At 42.1% G+C, this 17,623-nt stretch overlaps 1 pseudogene; it reads left to right on the plus strand.

Annotated features, from left to right (window-relative positions):
* Positions 1-6,302: 6,302 nt before the first annotated feature.
* LOC114557931 (complement C3-like) overlaps positions 6,303-17,623 on the plus strand; it is a 143,284-nt pseudogene continuing 131,963 nt past the window's right edge.

Here is a 17,623-nt window from a genome sequence, read left to right on the forward strand (position 1 = left end):
CCTTGGCCACAGGTAAGTTAGGTTGTAGTGGTTGTAGTGGCGAGTGAACGTAGCTCCGCTCTCAGCCTCCTTCGCTGTTTGAATAACGCCAGCAGGTTGGAGGACGATTACAGAGGCGAGACATCTGAAATCCAGAGTTTTAATCATTGCTCTGAACCCGTCTTTCTCAACGGTCTGTATCGGGACCGGAGGTGGATTGCATTCATAACGTTGCTCCGCTGCATGCTTGAAGTGACAAGTCTTTCATGTTAGCACTGTAACGTTAGCACGGTAACGTTAGCACGGTAACGTTAGTATGGCCGAGTAACGTTAGAGCAACGGGCAACAACAGTGGCTAAATTATATCAGATTTTTTAGAAACAAAAAAACTTTGCTATAACAGACGGCTCCTCTCTTGAGCACACGTTGTTCTGGTGTATCTTGGGTCTTTCTTCATCCTCTAGCTAACTCTCTTCATCCTCTAGCTAACTCTCTTCATTCTCTAGCTAACTCTCTTCATCCTCTAGCTAACTTTCTTCATCCTCTAGCTAACTCTCTTCATCCTCTAGCTAACTCTCTTCATCCTCTAGCTAACTCTCTTCATCCTCTAGCTAACTCTCTTCATCCTCTAGCTAACTCTCTTCATCCTCTAGCTAACTTTCTTCATCCTCTAGCTAACTCTCTTCATCCTCTAGCTAACTGTTTTATTCTTTTAAAGAAAGTTAGTTGTGGGTTATTAATTGTCGTGTTATAAAGTGAGTGAGAAGGGTAGCCAGTTAACAGGGGTCCCAGTGCTGCGACGGAGGAAAAAAAAAACCTGAATCGGCCCGTGGATCTGTTAATTTTTCCGATCCCCGATCCAGCTATTTTGTCAATATCGGGGCCGATATCCGATCTTAATATTGGATCGGTGCACCCCTACTGTAAAAATCAATATAATCAATAATAATAAATTAAATAATAAATAAATGTATACCTTATTAATCCTGCAAGGGGAAATTACAATGTTTTCACTCTGTTATTATACAAATTACAAACAGGCCTGAATTACACACACATGCTCAGTACCTATACATGCACTAATGGAGAAATGTCAGAGTGAGGGAGATGCCCATTGAAAGGGACCCTGAGCAGTTGGCGGTTCGGTGCCTTGCTCAAGAGCACCTTCGCAGTGCCCAGGAGGTGAACTGGCACCTCTACAGCTACCAGTCCACCACCATACTTTCATATGGGGTTCATATGGGGACTTGAACCAGCCCAACTCCCTACTGACTGAGCTACTGCCACCCATTGCCACCAATATCTGCAAAGCGACAAGTCTCTCCCTACTTGTTGCCTTCATTGGTTTGATTGGTTAGGTTTAGGCCTTTTTATGCTTGCATACAAACATTCACCAGACTTCTCAGAGATCAATGAAATTCAAAGTAAAGTATTTCTTACTGGCCAGCCAAGTCCTGTCTGTTATCACACAACTTGAACACAACAGGCTTTGTGGGGACATTTTACACACAATGTTACAGTTTTTTATAGGGACCAGATCTGCCCTAAGTAGCCTACTGTATTTCCACAAACCTTCTAGATGCATTACATTAAACTGTTGAGTGTACTAATTCATACTAGAGTACATGACATTACACTTCCTTCCTAGCCACTTCCTAGCCTCCCAACCTGAGAATAACGGTTTCTGGCTTCTTGAAAAACTTACATGTTATAGAGGTTGCTCAAGGCTAATGCGGTTTGTCACAGCATGTGTTTATGTTGGTTGAGAGTGGTCAGCTCTGGAGTGAACCAGGGGCTATCTCTAAACTTTTTAAATGGGGCATGCTTATTTAGGACAGAGAGGAAATCAGTTTTGAAGGACATCCAGCATCCTCCACTGTCAGAATGAGGTTAATGCTCTCTCAGGCTACAAGGTTCAGTTCAGACAGAAAGGCTTGTTGGCAGAAGTGTTTTAGACAACGTGACAGAGATAAGTTGTGGGTGTTTGACCGCTGACCCATTATGGATGCATGCAATCAGGCAGGTTGGTCACTGACATCTTGGTCAAAGACAGCTGGGGTGTATTTAGAGGGCAGGTTGGTCAGGACAATTTCTATGAGGGTGCCCTTGTTTACGGATTTAAGTGTTGTATCTTGTAGGTTCATTTATAATTTGTGTGAAGTTGATGGCATCAAGCTTAGCAAGTAGAGTGGCTGGGTTAAGCATATCTTGGTTTTATTTTTTTCATTTTTTTTAACCTTTATTTAAGTCGATTGAGAACAATTTCTCACATTCACACAGTTCCTCATTCATGGAAGCTGCCCAGTACAACCACAGTCTGATCTGCTGGTCACTGAGCAGCTCCACTGGAGCGGTTGGGCTTAAGGGCCTTGCTCAAAGGCACCTCAGTGGTGGTAATGAGGGAGGGACAAGTACTGCTCTTTTTACCTTACTTTTACTTTCCCACCTTGCTTCTTAACCCCTTAGGCCACCACGGTCCGTGTACTTTTTCATTCATTCAATTTTCATTTCTTAAACAGGTATTAAAAAACAAAAAACAAATGGTTATTTGATTTTCGTTTTAAAATACAACATTTGAAATTGAAATACAAGGCGTTTTTTCTTTTTCATGGTCGAAATGGGATGGGAGAAATTTATAATATGCTGTGATTTTCATTTTCTTTTATATAACAAAAATAAAATCACTCCAAAACAGAAACGAAAAAAGTCTTGTTTTTTTATATTCAGAGACCGGATGTTGTCATTTCCAAGGCAACAGCGCCCGCCTAGCCTACCAGTGTTGCTTTCAGCCCGGGCCAAAATTACTTTGGAAACCTGTACTCTTGATAATGCTTGGGGGGACTTTTATTTCATAATGTCACATTTGTTTATTCCCCTCTCTCCCTGCCTCCCTCTGACTCTCTGTCTCTACCTGCCGCAGACAACTTTGCCCAAAGAGAGTCCAACCAGCTGACTGAGGAAACAGAATTTCAGTTCACAGCTGTAACGGTACCGTTACGCCACCGTTAAAAATCCCAGCAAACTTTCTGTTGCTGCCGTTAAGCTTGCTGATCTGGTAGAGAGTCACCGGGGTTAAGGATCAGATCATGGGGATCAGACCTCCGGTGCTGGGTCTAATATTATAATATTAGCTGCTGCTGCAGCTAGCTAGCAGCTAGCCACCAGCCCTGTGACCTATTTATGTAAAGGAGGGCAAAAAACGGATGATGAGTTGCTCAGGAAGTTATAGGCTACAGTTTTCCCTCAACTGCAGCCGGGACATTCTAACGCTTAACATGAAAAAAGCTTAACGTGGTTTAATTAATGTACCTTAATAATGATCAATGATTACCAAATTTCTCTCTCATATTGATCCTCATAACCACTGAAAACTGTAAAAGAAAATCTAACCCAAAGTCCAATTATTATGGACGTTATGTGACTGATAACCGACTGATATCTGATTGATCATTGTTTAGCTACATTAAACCACGTTAAACTTTTTCACGTTAAGCGTTAGAATGTCCCGGCTGCAGTTGAGGGAAACTGTAGCCTAACTTCCTGAGCGACTGATTATCCGTTTTTTGCCCCCCTTTACATAAATATCCATCCATCCATCCATCCATCCATCCATCCATCTTCGTCCGCTTATCCGGTGTTGGGTCGCGGGGGGAGCAGCTCCAGCAGGGGACCCCAAACTTCCCTTTCCCGAGCAACATTAACCAGCTCCGACTGGGGGATCCCGAGGCGTTCCCAGGCCAGGTTGGAGATATAATCCCTCCACCTAGTCCTGGGTCTTCCCCGAGGCCTCCTCCCAGCTGGACGTGCCTGGAACACCTCCCTAGGGAGGCGCCCAGGGGGCATCCTTACCAGATGCCCGAACCACCTCAACTGGCTCCTTTTCGACAAAGGAGCAGCGGCTCTACTCCGAGCTCCTCACGGATGACTGAGCTTCTCACCCTATCTCTAAGGGAGACGCCAGCCACCCTCCTGAGGAAACCCATTTCGGCCGCTTGTACCCTGGATCTTGTTCTTTCGGTCATGACCCAGCCTTCATGACCATAGGTGAGGGTAGAAATGAAAACTGACCGGTAGATCGAGAGCTTTGCCTTCTGGCTCAGCTCTCTTTTCGTCACAACGATAGATTGATAGGAGGTGCTGATCCTCATCCCAACCGCTTCACACTCGGCTGCGAACCGATCCAGTGAGTGCTGAAGGTCGCAGGCCGATGATGCCATCAGGACCACATCATCTGCAAAGAGTAGCGATGAGATCCCCAGCCCACCAAACTGCAACCCCTCCCCACCCCGACTACGCCTCGATATCCTGTCCATAAATATTACAAACAGGATTGGTGACAAAGCGCAGCCCTGGCGGAGGCCAACCCTCACCTGAAACGAGTCCGACTTACTGCCGAGAACCCGGACACAGCTCTCACTTTGGTTGTACAGAGATTGGATGGCCCTGAATAGAGACCCCCTCACCCCATACTCCTGCAGCACCTCCCACAGTATCTCCTGGGGGACCCGGTCATACGCCTTCTCCAAATCCACAAAACACATGTAGACCGGTTGGGCATACTCCCAGGCTCCCTCCAGGATCCTTGCGAGAGTGAAGAGTTGGTCCGTTGTTCCACGACCAGGACGGAATCCGCATTGTTCCTCCTCAACCCGAGGTTCGACTATCGGCCGAACCCTCCTTTCCAGCACCTTGGAGTAGACTTTACCAGGGAGGCTGCGAAGTGTGATACCCCTGTAATTGGCACACACCCTCTGGTCCCCCTTTTTAAAAAGGGGAACCACCACCCCAGTCTGCCACTCCTTTGGCACCGTCCCAGACTTCCACGCAATGTTGAAGAGGCGTGTCAACCAGAACAGCCCCTCCACACCCAGAGCCTTGAGCATTTCTGGACGGATCTCATCAATCCCCGGGGCTTTGCCACTGTGTAGTTGTTTGACTACATCAGTGACTTCCGCCTGGGAAATCGACGACAATCCCCCGTTATCCTCCAGCTCTGCCTCTAACATAGAGGGCGTATTAGTTGGATTCAGGAGTTTCTCAAAGTGCTCCTTCCACCGCCCTATTACCTCCTCAGTTGAGGTCAACAGTGTCCCATCCTTACTGTACACAGCTTGGATGGTTCCCCGCTTCCCCCTCTTGAGGTGGCGAACAGTTTTCCAGAAGCACTTTGGTGCCGACCGAAAGTCCTTCTCCATGTCTTCTCCAAACTTCTCCCACACCCGCTGATTTGCCTCTTTCACGGCAGAGGCTGCAGCCCTTCGGGCCCTTCGGTACCCTGCAACTGCCTCCGGAGTCCTCTGGGATAACATATCCCGGAAAGACTCCTCCTTCAGTCGGACGGCTTCCCTGACCACCGGTGTCCACCACGGTGTTCGTGGGTTACCGCCCCTTGAGGCACCTAAGACCCTAAGACCACAGCTCCTCGCCGCAGCTTCAGCAATGGAAACTTTGAACATTGTCCACTCGAGTTCAATGCCCCCAGCCTCCACAGGGATGCACGAAAAAACATAAATATACATAATCTATATCTATACATATATGAAATAGATCATGAAATACATAAATGAGGCAATACATATGAACATAGGCATTAGTCATTATAGTTCAATAGCCTAAATACATATGTTTTACTTTTATTTATTTCCGGGGACTTTTATTTATTCAGTCTATTTATGCACATTATATTTAAAGGAAGTTTTGTTATCTCACAGACTTCGACTAAAAGCAGCTAGCAAGCCATTTTTATAATACCTGTTTATGAAATAAAAATTGAATGAACGAAAAAGTACACGGACCGTTACAGACCCCATAAGGAGACCATAAGGAACAGTGTGAAATACCCTATATAATCATTCTATCACCCCTTTAAAAAAACAGGCCATTTTTATTTCTATTTCGAAAGTGATTTTATTTTTGTTATATGAAATAGAAAATGAAAATCAAAGCATATTTTAAATTTCTCCCATCCCCTTTGGACCATGAAAAGGAAAAATGCCTTGTATTTCAGTTTTAAATTTTGTATTTTAAAACGACAATCAAATAACCATTTTTTTTTTTGTTTTTAATGCCTGTTAATGAAATGAAAATCAAATGACCAAAACATACACTGACCTTAGAGGGGGGGCGATTAGTTTCAACAGTTTCTCAACTGCTGCTGGGAAATCATGTGTGGGTGTGTGCTTGTGTTACACGTGTACAGATACACTTTGGGAGGAGGGCGGGCGAGACAGTAGTGAGGGGAACTGGAGGAAGTGGGGGGTATGATGGATAAAGGAGGGTGCTGCAGAGCGACAGTCTACAGTGGATCAGGATCAGGCTGAAGGATGAGTAGGACTCTGCTGTGGCTGCTGGCCCTCTGGCCTTTGCCTCTCTGACTTCTCTGGCTGATGGAGCTCCATTGTAAGTAGACCTGCATTACCTTTACACCCCCCATGTGCTTTAGATAATTCACACAGAGCTAAAATATATAGTTTGTTTGTTCGTTCATCTTCCTGAGGAAATTATTATTGGTTAAACTGCAATAGGAGCAACACAAATATCTAGGGTGTTCTGCATGTATATTCAATTAAAAAAGTGTATGGATGGAAATATTAGTTTAACTAACTTGTGTCTTACATAATAACAAGTTGAGTCCAGTTTGCAGTTTATGTAACACAAGTCAAGGTAATGATGAGTTGGCCTCATTCTTGTTCAGAGTTTACACAACGATGCATTAAGCCAGACAGAGCAAAAGTCTAGAGGCATGATGAAATGATTTGTTGATCCAGTACTGGATCTTCATCAAGGTAATCAATAGATCACTCCATGTGTGTGAAGTCCATGCTGGAGCTTATGATCATAATCTAAGCAAATAGGTTTGTTTTCTTCAATAATTTGGTTGAATTGAAACTTTAACTCACAGACTCTAAGACAGTGGTTCTCAACATAAACCTGAGAGGCCAAGAGGCATAAGTAAGGAGGGGGGGGGGACATTTACGTTGCACAAAATTATGTTAAAATGTTTAGACTTTTCTACAATTTTTTCTTTTTGTTCTTGTGAAATACTAAAATATTCCTATAACTTACCACAGTAAAAAGTCTCACATAGTAAAGCCAATATCTGTGTTAAGGGTTTACCATGCAAGCACTTCTTAATTTATTTTTAAGGGGTCACACACAAAAAAGGTTGGTAATGTTTGTCAGTACATCATAAACAGCATGAGGTCATGCATGTGAATGGCAGTATATTCACATCAATATCTTTCTCTCTCTCACCGCTGTTCTGCAGGAAGGTGATGTCTGCCCCAACTTGTTGCGGGTAGGAACAGCAGAAAACATCTTTGTGGAGTGTCAAGACTGCACCGGGGGAAACATCCCGGTCCAAATCAACGTGATGAACCATCCAAACAAAAAGACAATGCTGACATCCACATCTGTGACCCTTACCAGTGAAAGAAACTTCCAGGAGCTCGGAAATATAACGGTAAATGAAATACTGTCACGCTGTATATGCATGTTACTGTAACTTGACTTCAATTACTAACACGACCAGAAATAATCTAGAAATGAATCCAGAAATGTACATCCTGATGCACATACTGCTCATCATACTGGTTTCAGATCCCTGCTGACAGCTTCAGTAAGGATCCTACCATGAAGCAGTATGTCTACCTGCAAGCTCAGTTCCCTGACCACCTGCTGGAGAAAGTCGTCTTAGTGTCCTTCCAGTCCGGGTACATCTTCATCCAGACTGACAAGACCCTCTACACCCCCAACAGCAAAGGTCAGTTCAATACTGAGCTGCATAACTGTTAAGAAACACACTTACTTCTGTGTTTTTCCATAATTAAATGATTTTATTGTAAATTACAGTACAATGAATCCTCCTTTTGACATTTCTTTTTACAAATTTGAGACACCTTCCTCCAACCTTCAGCAGCAAAATCAATCTTTCTTTCTCTGTCAGTTCATTACAGGATGTTTGCAGTGACACCCAGTATGGAGCCTGTAGAGAGGGATGCCCAAACTCAAACTGATGCTTCTATTGCCATTGAGATTGTGGTATTGTATTTTGTCTTTGATAAGCACAGATTGTAATGTAATGGTATATAGTCAGCTGTAACTGAGAGCATGGAACCTCTTAATGAGGTGATATTACAAATGCTTAACAACAGATAATGTTCATACTAACCTCGTGTCTTTATTATGTTTTTAGTAAAACCTATCCTGCTACTTTACTTTACTTACTGTAAAAAGTAAATCTAGTGGCCGAGTTGCACATTGAACACATTCTCTCTCTTCAGTGGCAGAATGAAAGCTAGAAAAAGTACCGGAAAAAGAGTCAATATAGACATTGATCAGAGTCATGGATTGTAAAAAAAGGCATACATTAAAGGTGTCCTGCCACACAAAACCGTTTTTATTTATGATTTTTTAAATATGTTCAAGGTCCATATGTGTTTGTGTTATGTGGTGAATGTGAAAATGAACTGCTACCTCCTCTGTCAGCTCTAGCCACTGAACAGAAATAAGCAGAGAAATCAGACCAATTAGCAGCTGGTCAGTCTGATGTGGTGTTGCCTGAGCTCATTACTATTCATGAGCTCGCCCAGTTGCGCTGGGTAAAGGATGCTGCTAGCCAGGCTCTCATTGGCTAGCTGTTAGCCAATCAGAGTCAAGCAGCTTAGCTCGTTGAATATTAATGAGAACTGTCTTCCTGCAGGCTTTCTATACCACACTAGAATGGCTTGAAACAAGGTAACCAAGGTTACAGAGTCCATGGTATAAATTCAGACATTACCACAAAGTAATTAAATACATGTGGAAGGGCACCTTTAAATACAGCATGTATTTACTAAATCAATTGTAAACTGGCACTGCTCTCTGTTTATGGTTGTTCAATATTGTTTATTTTTAGACCCCTGAGGACATCATTTTACCATTTGGTCCAGTCTCTTTGAAATCAGGGATCTACTCTGGAGTTTACCAACTCGCTGAAATTGTCAGGTTAGTATGTTATCTTGTTAGGGCCCGAGTGCCGAGAGCGGCGAAGGCCCTATTGAAACTGAAGGAATTATTGTTATTATTATTCTTTCTTTCTATTATTATTTTCCCGTCAAATGAATTGCCTTTTTGAGGGGCTTAATATATTCAAAAACTCACCAAATTTGGCGGTCGCATCAAGTCTGGTGAAAATGTACGTATTTTAAGGGTTTCGGGAATAGTCGCACAAAAATGGCTCGCTAGCGCCCCCTAGAAAGTTAAGAAAATTGAGCCCCTGCAGTGCGTTTAACGTAGACTCACGAAACTTGGTACACATATGTAACATGTCATGATGTACAAAAAACTTCATGAGAGCCCTACCCTAAACCCAACAGGAAGTCCGCCATTTTGAATTAAATGTTCGAAATTAGTGCGATTTTGGCCATTTCCACGTCGTACTTTAACGAACTCCTCCTAGAGATTTCATCCGATCAACTTCAAACTCGGTCTGAGCCATCTTAAGACGTTAAAGATGAAAAGTTGTTAAAAGAAAAACAATTTTTGTCATAGGGCGTGGCCGTGGCAGGGCGGCCATTTTGTGCGTTTTCCCACCGAAACAGGAAGTGGGTGTAACTCGAGTGTACGTTGTCCGATTACCTCGAAACTTTTCAGGATTCATAAGAGTCCAACCCTGAGGACAAATAAAGGCCGATATTTACTTAAAGTCATAGCGCCCCCTAGTGGCAACAGGAAGTAGGCCTAAAAGTCAAGGTGCTATACTTTAACAAACTCCTCCTAGAGATTTCATCCGATGGACTTCAAACTTGGTCTGTACCATCCCAACACCTTAACGATGAAAAGTTATTAAAAGAAAAACTTTTCGTCAGACGGTGTGGGCGTGGCGGCCATTTTGAGTGTTTAGCGATGAACAAAGAAGTTGTTGTAACTTGAGTGTACGTTGTCGTATCTGCCCGAAATTTCTCACAATGGACAAGGGTCCAGGCCTGAGGACGCCTACAGGCCAAAATTGACTTTTGGTCATAGCGCCCCTCCCCGGCCACAGGAAATGCGCCTTATATGACAAACATCATCCGATTTACATGAAACTTAAAATGTATGGTCTACGTGTGATACTGAGCCACCCCCTATAATATGACCACGCCCACTTACTCAGGCCATGCCCCCTTTCATAACATTTGAACCGTTTAAGGTAGAGTCTTGTGTGAGGTGTCACTGAACTCAGCAGAGAGTTCGTTTTTAATTGGTCATGGTTTGACCCGCCCCCTATGCTTAAGTCACGCACCCTTTCATAAAATTTGAAAAAATGAATGAAAAAAAAAATGAACTCAACAGATACTTCCTTCAAAGTTATTTCGATGGTAAACAAACTCATAGTAGGGCGAATTATCCCGATAGTAAAGCAGGGGGGGACGCCGCTGGCAAAACCAGCAATGCAGGTTTGAGAGGTGGCGCCCCGCCAAATCTCGCGAGAAGGGGGGGAGGGGATCAGGCCGTGAGTGCAGAGAAGTACTCCACAAAGTAAATTTGAACATGTTTATGTTGTGTTTTCTAGAGTTAATTTCCCATGCTGATGTGTTTGGACAGCTACTTCACCAAAATGATCTAAGTCATACAGTGTAGGATGTGTGGAGAGACACACTAAATCCTCAGTCCATACATCACTCGAGCCAATACTTTAAACTTTACAAATTTTATTCTGAACTTGTGTATGTGTGTGTGTGTAGTCCTGGACTGTGGAAAGTGGTGGCAAAGTTCCACAGCAACCCACAGCAGAGCTATTCTGCAGAGTTCGAGGTCAAAGAATATGGTGAGCCCCATGACCTGCACCTTTATTTAAAACTTGTATGTTTTTTACATGACTGAACACACTAACATGTTTCCAATTTTTCAGTGCTGCCCAGTTTTGAAGTGAAACTGATACCTGTAAGTTCCTTCTTCTACGTTGACAGTCCAGAGTTCACCGTCAACATCAAAGCCAAGTACGTGAAGGTTTATTAGGTGTTATTCAGAAGTTGTGTTGCTCTTTTAGTCAATTAGTCATGTGTTTTTGTTGTTCGCATTTTTTTAATTGGGGCCTTCAAACATGTCCCTCTCTTGTGTATTTAGGTATCTGTTTGGTCAAGAGGTGGATGGGACAGCCTACGTGGTGTTTGGGGTTATGGAAGACAATAATAAGAAGAGTTTTCCAGCTTCTCTTCAGAGAGTGCAGGTGATCACATACTCATGTTTGCTGTATTTAGGGCCTGACTGAAAGTTAAGGAATAATTATTATTCTTCCTTCGTCCGGCAAATTAATCGTCTTTTTGAGGAGCTTAACATGTTCAAAAACTCACCAAATTTGGTGGTTGCATCAATTCTGGTGGAAATTTACGTATTTTAAGGGTTTCCGCCCCCTACAAAATTACAAAAATTGAGCCCCTGCAGTACCTTTAATGTAGACTAACGACACTTGGTACAGATATGTAACATGTCAAGACTTACAAAAAACATCACCGGAGCCATACCCTAAACCCAACAGGAAGTCCGCCATTTTTAATTAAAAGGTTTGAAATTAGTGCGATTTTGGCCATTTCCACATGTCGTACTTTAAGAAATTCCTCCTAGAGATTTCATCCGATCAACTTCAAATTCGGTCTGTGCCATCTTAAGACCTTAATGATGAAAATGTAATAAAAGAAAAGCTTTTCGTCATAGGGCATGGCCATGGCCGGGCAGCCATTTTGTGTGTTTCGCCATCGAAACAGGAAGTGGGTGTAACTCGAGTGTACGTTGTCCAACTGGCTCGAAACTTTTCAGGATTCATAAGTCTCTAACTCTGAGGACATGTACTGGCAAAATTTACTCAAAGTCATAGCGCCCCCTAGTGGCAACAGGAAGTAGGCCTAAAAATCAAGGTGCTATACTTTAACGAACTCATCCTAGAGATTTAATCAATTCAACTTCAAATTAGGTCATCTAAAGACCTTAATGATAAAAAGCAAAACTTTTCGTCCAGTGGTGTGGCAGCCATTTTTAGCATTTATCTATGAACGAAGAAGTTGTTGTAACTTTAGTGTACGATGTCCAATTTGGCCGAAATTTCTCACAATTGTCCAGGCCTGAGGTCATCTGTAGGCAAAAATTTACTTTTGGTCATAGCGCCCCCCGCTGGCAACAGGATATCAGCCTTATATGACAAACATCATTCGATTTACATGAAACTTATAATACTTACATGTGATACTGAGCCGCCCCCTATACTTAAACCACGCCTACTTACTCAGGCCACGCCCCCTTTCATAACATTTTAACCGTTTAAGGTAGAGTCTTGTGTGTGGTGTCATTGAACTCAGCAGGGAGTTACCTTTTCAGTGCAGTGTCGCAAGGAGCGGCGTCAGTCAGTAACCCCAAGGCGGGCAGAGGCGCAAGAGCCCGTCCAATGCTGCTTGCAGCTTTAATTATTCTTTCTTCCGTGCAATGAATCGCTTTTTTTTTCGTCAAACAGTGTTGGCGTGGCATGGCGGCCATTTTGAGTGTTTAGCGATGAACAAGAAAGTGGCTGTAACTACAGTGTACATAGTCATATCAGCTTGAAATTGTCCACAATCAACAAGAGTCCAGGTCTGAGGACATATACAGGCCAATATCGACTCTTGGTCATAGCACCCCCCGCTCGCAACAGGAAATCAGCCTTATGTGACAAACATCATCCGATTTACATGAAACTTAGAATGTGTGGTCTACATGTGATGCTGAGCCGCCCCCTATACTGTAACCACACCCACATAGCCAGGTCACGCCCCCTTTGTGGCTTTTGAACCGTTTAAGGTAGAGTCATGTGTGAGGTATCATTGAACTCAACAGAGAGTTCCTTTTTGATTTGTGATGGTATCACCCGCCCCCTAAGCGTTAACCACGCCCATTTTCATAACAACCCATTTGATGTAGAGTCTTGTGTGAGGTATCATTGAAATCTGCAACTCGATTTTTAGGCTCAAGATTCAATTCAAATTGATTCTCGACTAAAAAAACGATACACAATATGTAAAAGTAGTTACTTTTTAAAAAACATTTTAGGATGTTGAGAATAATGCCAGGCTAACATACTGTAAGAATTTACACTTTAGTGCCTCCAACTGTTCAATAACTGTTTCACTGTATGACTGTATTTCAAAATGCATTTTTACATTAGATAGCGAATGGTATTGGAGAGGTGACACTGAAGAGAGAGCACATCACACAGACTTACCCAGACATCTCTAAACTGGTGGGGAGGTCCATATATGTAGCTGTCAGTGTGCTGACGGAGAGCGGTAAGAAAGAGACCATTTGTTTGTGCTTGTACAATATGTTTGATCATGTGTGGGTCAAATTAAATATCAATATTATCAGTTTATTACAATCCATGCTGCCTACACCGTGTTATCCTCCTGCTAGCGTTAGCACCCAGAAGGCTGAAACAGGGCAAGTTTTAACGTGCTTTTAGCCTCTTAACATGTTGGAGATGTCATTACAAGAGCCTACACATGTGAAGGGATTCCTTCTGAGTGAACACAGTGAATCTGACTGCAGTAGATGTGAAAAAAATACAGAAAAGTTTTGCTAATTCATACCTCTGTTTAGTTACGGTGTTGAGACGGCAAGACTTAAGGACCGACAAACTACAACACCGAAAAGAGATACAACAAAAAATATGTATTAATTTAATTATTAAATAAGGTATTGTCTCCAAACTTACCTCAATTATAACTTGTCTCCTGCTAGTTGTACTACAGTACTTAATTTTCAGAAATAAGCATATGCCTATTTTTGAAAATATTTTTGTATCTCTCTTCAGTTGTAGTTTGTAGACGGTCCTGAAGCCCTCATCTTGCCGTCTCAACACCAGAACTAAACAGAGCTGAATTAGCACAACTTTTATGCATTTCTTTCACATTTACTACAGTCAGATTCATTGTGTTCACTCGGACGGAATCACCTCACATGGCTAGGCACTTGTAATGACATCTCCAACATGTTAAGAGGCTAAAAGCACGTTTATAACTTGCCCTGTTTCAGCCTCCTGGTTGCTAACTCTAGCAGGATGATAACACGGTGTAGGCAGCATGGATTTTTAAAAAAAACAACAGAGCTACGTGTTGAAATCGACCGGAATTCTCTTTTAAAATCAGTTTTATGTTTCTGGATTCATTCACAGGTGGTGAAATAGTGGAGGCAGAGTTGAGAAATATCCAGATTGTTACATCACCTTACACTATCACCTTTAAGAAGACGCCTACATTTTTCAAACCAGGAATGTCCTTCGATGTTACGGTAAAGGTCTTATTTAGATTTATATAAATTACCAGCAAAAGTAAGGCTTACAAATAAAAAACACATTACAGAAAAAATGTCATTACTGATTACAGTTACTCTTTGAAAACACAGATGGCAGGACTTCTAAATATGAAGGTTGCCTGCTAATTAATGTTCTTTTAATAATTGTAATTGACTAGAGAAATGTTTTGATCTGTTTTTAGTTTACGTACATAATATTTGTCTAGTGTGTGTGTGTGTGTGTGTGTGTGTGTGTGTAGACTTAAAGGGGTGATAGAATGATTATATAGGGTATTTTACACTGTTCCTTAAGGTCTCCTAATGGGGTATGTAACATTGGTTGGGCTGAAAATTGCCCGAATGCTATTTATTAGGCCCCCAACTACCCTGTGAATATGGCTCTATTTGGAACAAGAGCTTTTCTTCCAAATATGGTATGCTCATGAATATTCAGAATGAGCTACGCGCTGATTGGTTTGAGCAAACTACATAGAAACACATGGGAGACTCAACAGCAGGTCTCACTGCAAAGTTATACATTGTTTGTCGGGCTATTACGTTATTAAATTCACTTCTGAGACTTTTTTAAGCGAGAAATCAACTATATAAAGCTCAAATATGGGCCGTTTTGCGAGAATTGATGGCTTATTGCAAATTTGGTAAGACTGTGTGTCGAAGTTCAGCTGCCGGTGCTGCCTGTGTTGCCTCGCTGCCCGGCTTGCCTTCCTCCACAGACCCCGGCCTGCAGCTCCCCTCTTCCTGCTAGCTAAATGGCCCGTGTGTGAGAGTGATAGCTCGGTCAGCGAGCTTGTTACACCAGCAATCTCTTACAACAGTTCCAGTTAATCTTGGCTGGCTGTCAGCATAACTAGCTATATTTACAGTTTGAATTTCATCACGCCACTTATACAACATATCTCTAAAGGTCTTATAAAGCTAACAACGGTGTCCAATTTCAAGTTAATGAATTTTTGTGAACAGTGGGGGTTTCGTTAGCTATGACTGTCCCTTCAATCCTAGCTATGTGTAGCTAGCTACAAATCACGGATAGTTAGCTTCATTTTTGGCGTAATTTCTGTATATGTACAGTTTGAATTTCATCACGCCACTTATACAAGATCTCCCTAAATGTCTTATAAAGCTAACACGTTGTCCGATTTCAAGTTAATGAATGTTTGTGAATTTCAGAGGAATTCTAAGAGGAGGCTAGCTAGCTCTCATTGATAGAGCTACATCCAGCCGCAGGCTCTATCAATGAGACTCGCGGACAAGCGGCGTTTATTTCCCCAATCGTTTGTTTAAATAACTCAACACATTATAATTACACACATTAAAAGATTAACTGGAACCTGTGGTAACAGATTACTGGCGTAACAAGCTCGCTGACCGCGCTCTCACTCACACACACCGGGCATTTAGCTAGCAGGAAGAGGGGAGCTGCAGGCCCTGGAGCTCTGTCAGAGCACCAGCGTTTAGTAGTCCATTATCCAAAAAACGGTGACTTTGCGCGGGTATGGAGTGCTGTGGGCTGCCAGTCGTGACGGAGCTCCAAGTACCTCAGAGCAGGCCGGGGTCTGTGAAGGAAGGCAGGCTGGGCGGCGAGGAAGCAACACAGGCAGCACCGCCGCTGAACTCCGACACACAGTCGGACAAAATTTGCAATTAGCCATCCATTTTCGTAAAACGGCCCATATTTGAGCTTTACATAGTTGATTCCTCGCATAAAAAAGTTTCAGAAGTGAATTTTGTAATGGAATAGCAGAGATCTGCGTGACCTAGCTAGATTCAGAAGACTACCTGATCTCAGGTCAGTTGTGTAGCCTATGTAAATGTTGGGGCGTAACCCTTCTCTTAATACATCCATGGGCCGACAAAGGTTCCTGTTTTTGGGACGTTGACGTCAACTTCCAGCTTTGTTGGGATTCGCCCGTTTTCAGCGGCAGTTTCAAAATATGAGATTTTCATAGTAAAGGGTGTCAGTGGGACTTCGAGCTTCTATGTATGTCCTATTTACCCACCGAACTGTCGTTATTCAACTATGACAGGGTAAAATCAGTTTTGCATTCTATCACCCCTTTAAGGCCGTTTTACAGTTGTGCGGAGGCTCCACGCAGAGCTCTCGCTGTAGCCTATGTAAGTGGCCTGATGTTTATACTTGTGCACTGGTGTGTGCGTAGAGCCGCATGTGTGTGTGTGTGGGGGGAGTGTGGTAGAGGGGGAAGTGAGAGAGTGCCGGCGATTAGCTTCGGAGCGAGTACTGACTCTAGAGTCATAGTGAGAGAAACAAAGTTTCTCCCCTTTGTTTTCTGACCATGGTGGGAAATCTGGAGCAGTAGAAGTTAACTCTCTCCTTGATTTCACGTTGTTTATGGAGAAGGAGAACCAGGAAATGAGTCGGGGGAAATGCAACGCTACCAAGCCACGGCCGAGCGACGTGTAGTTACATTTTTTGAGAGGTGCATGTCAGGCTACGGCGTAGGAGCAGTTTTCAGAAGCTTAAAAAACACTTGTATAGAAAATAAAGAGGCATTAAAAATACAGTATAGAAAATACAATATAAGAATAACAATAAAAATAAACTTTTAGCTAAATATGGAAGTAAACAAAAAGTAAACAAACAATAAAAAACAATTAACTACAGATATATAAAGATAAATAAATAAATAAATAAAAATATATATATATATATATATATATATATATATATATATATATACATATATATATATACAGTACAGGCCAAAAGTTTGGACACACTTTCTCATTCAATGCATTTCTTTTTTATTTTCAGAACTATTTACATTGTAGATTCTCACTGAAGGCATCAAAACTATGAATGAACACATATGGAATTATGTACTTAACAAAAAGGTGTGAAATAACAGAAAACATGTCTTATATTTTAGATTCTTCAAAGTAGCCACCCTTTGCTTTTTTTATTAATAAGGGAAATAATTCCACTAATTAACCCTGACAAAGCACACCTGCACACTTAAAAATGATGGGTTAAAAATAACCCAACTTGGGTTGTTTTATAACCCAACCGCTGGATCACTATTGCACCGGACCAACAGTAGTTAATTTGACCCAGCAAGATGGGTTGGTCATTTTTAACCCAACAGATGAGTTAAATATTCCACCCAAATGCTGGGTCAAATTAATTACAATTCTGGGTTGATTCAACTACATATTTGTTATATAGTGTACCCAAATGCTGGGTCAAATTAATCATAATTCTGGGTTGATTCAACTACATATTTGTTATATAGTGTACCCAAATGCCGGGCAAAATTAACCCATATGCCAGATTAATTCTAACACATTACAGTACAATTTAAGAAAATAAATTGCAATAAAACTGTTGAAC

Source organism: Perca flavescens, chromosome 6 (assembly GCF_004354835.1).
Source record: "Perca flavescens isolate YP-PL-M2 chromosome 6, PFLA_1.0, whole genome shotgun sequence".
Lineage (NCBI taxonomy): Eukaryota > Metazoa > Chordata > Actinopteri > Perciformes > Percidae > Perca > Perca flavescens.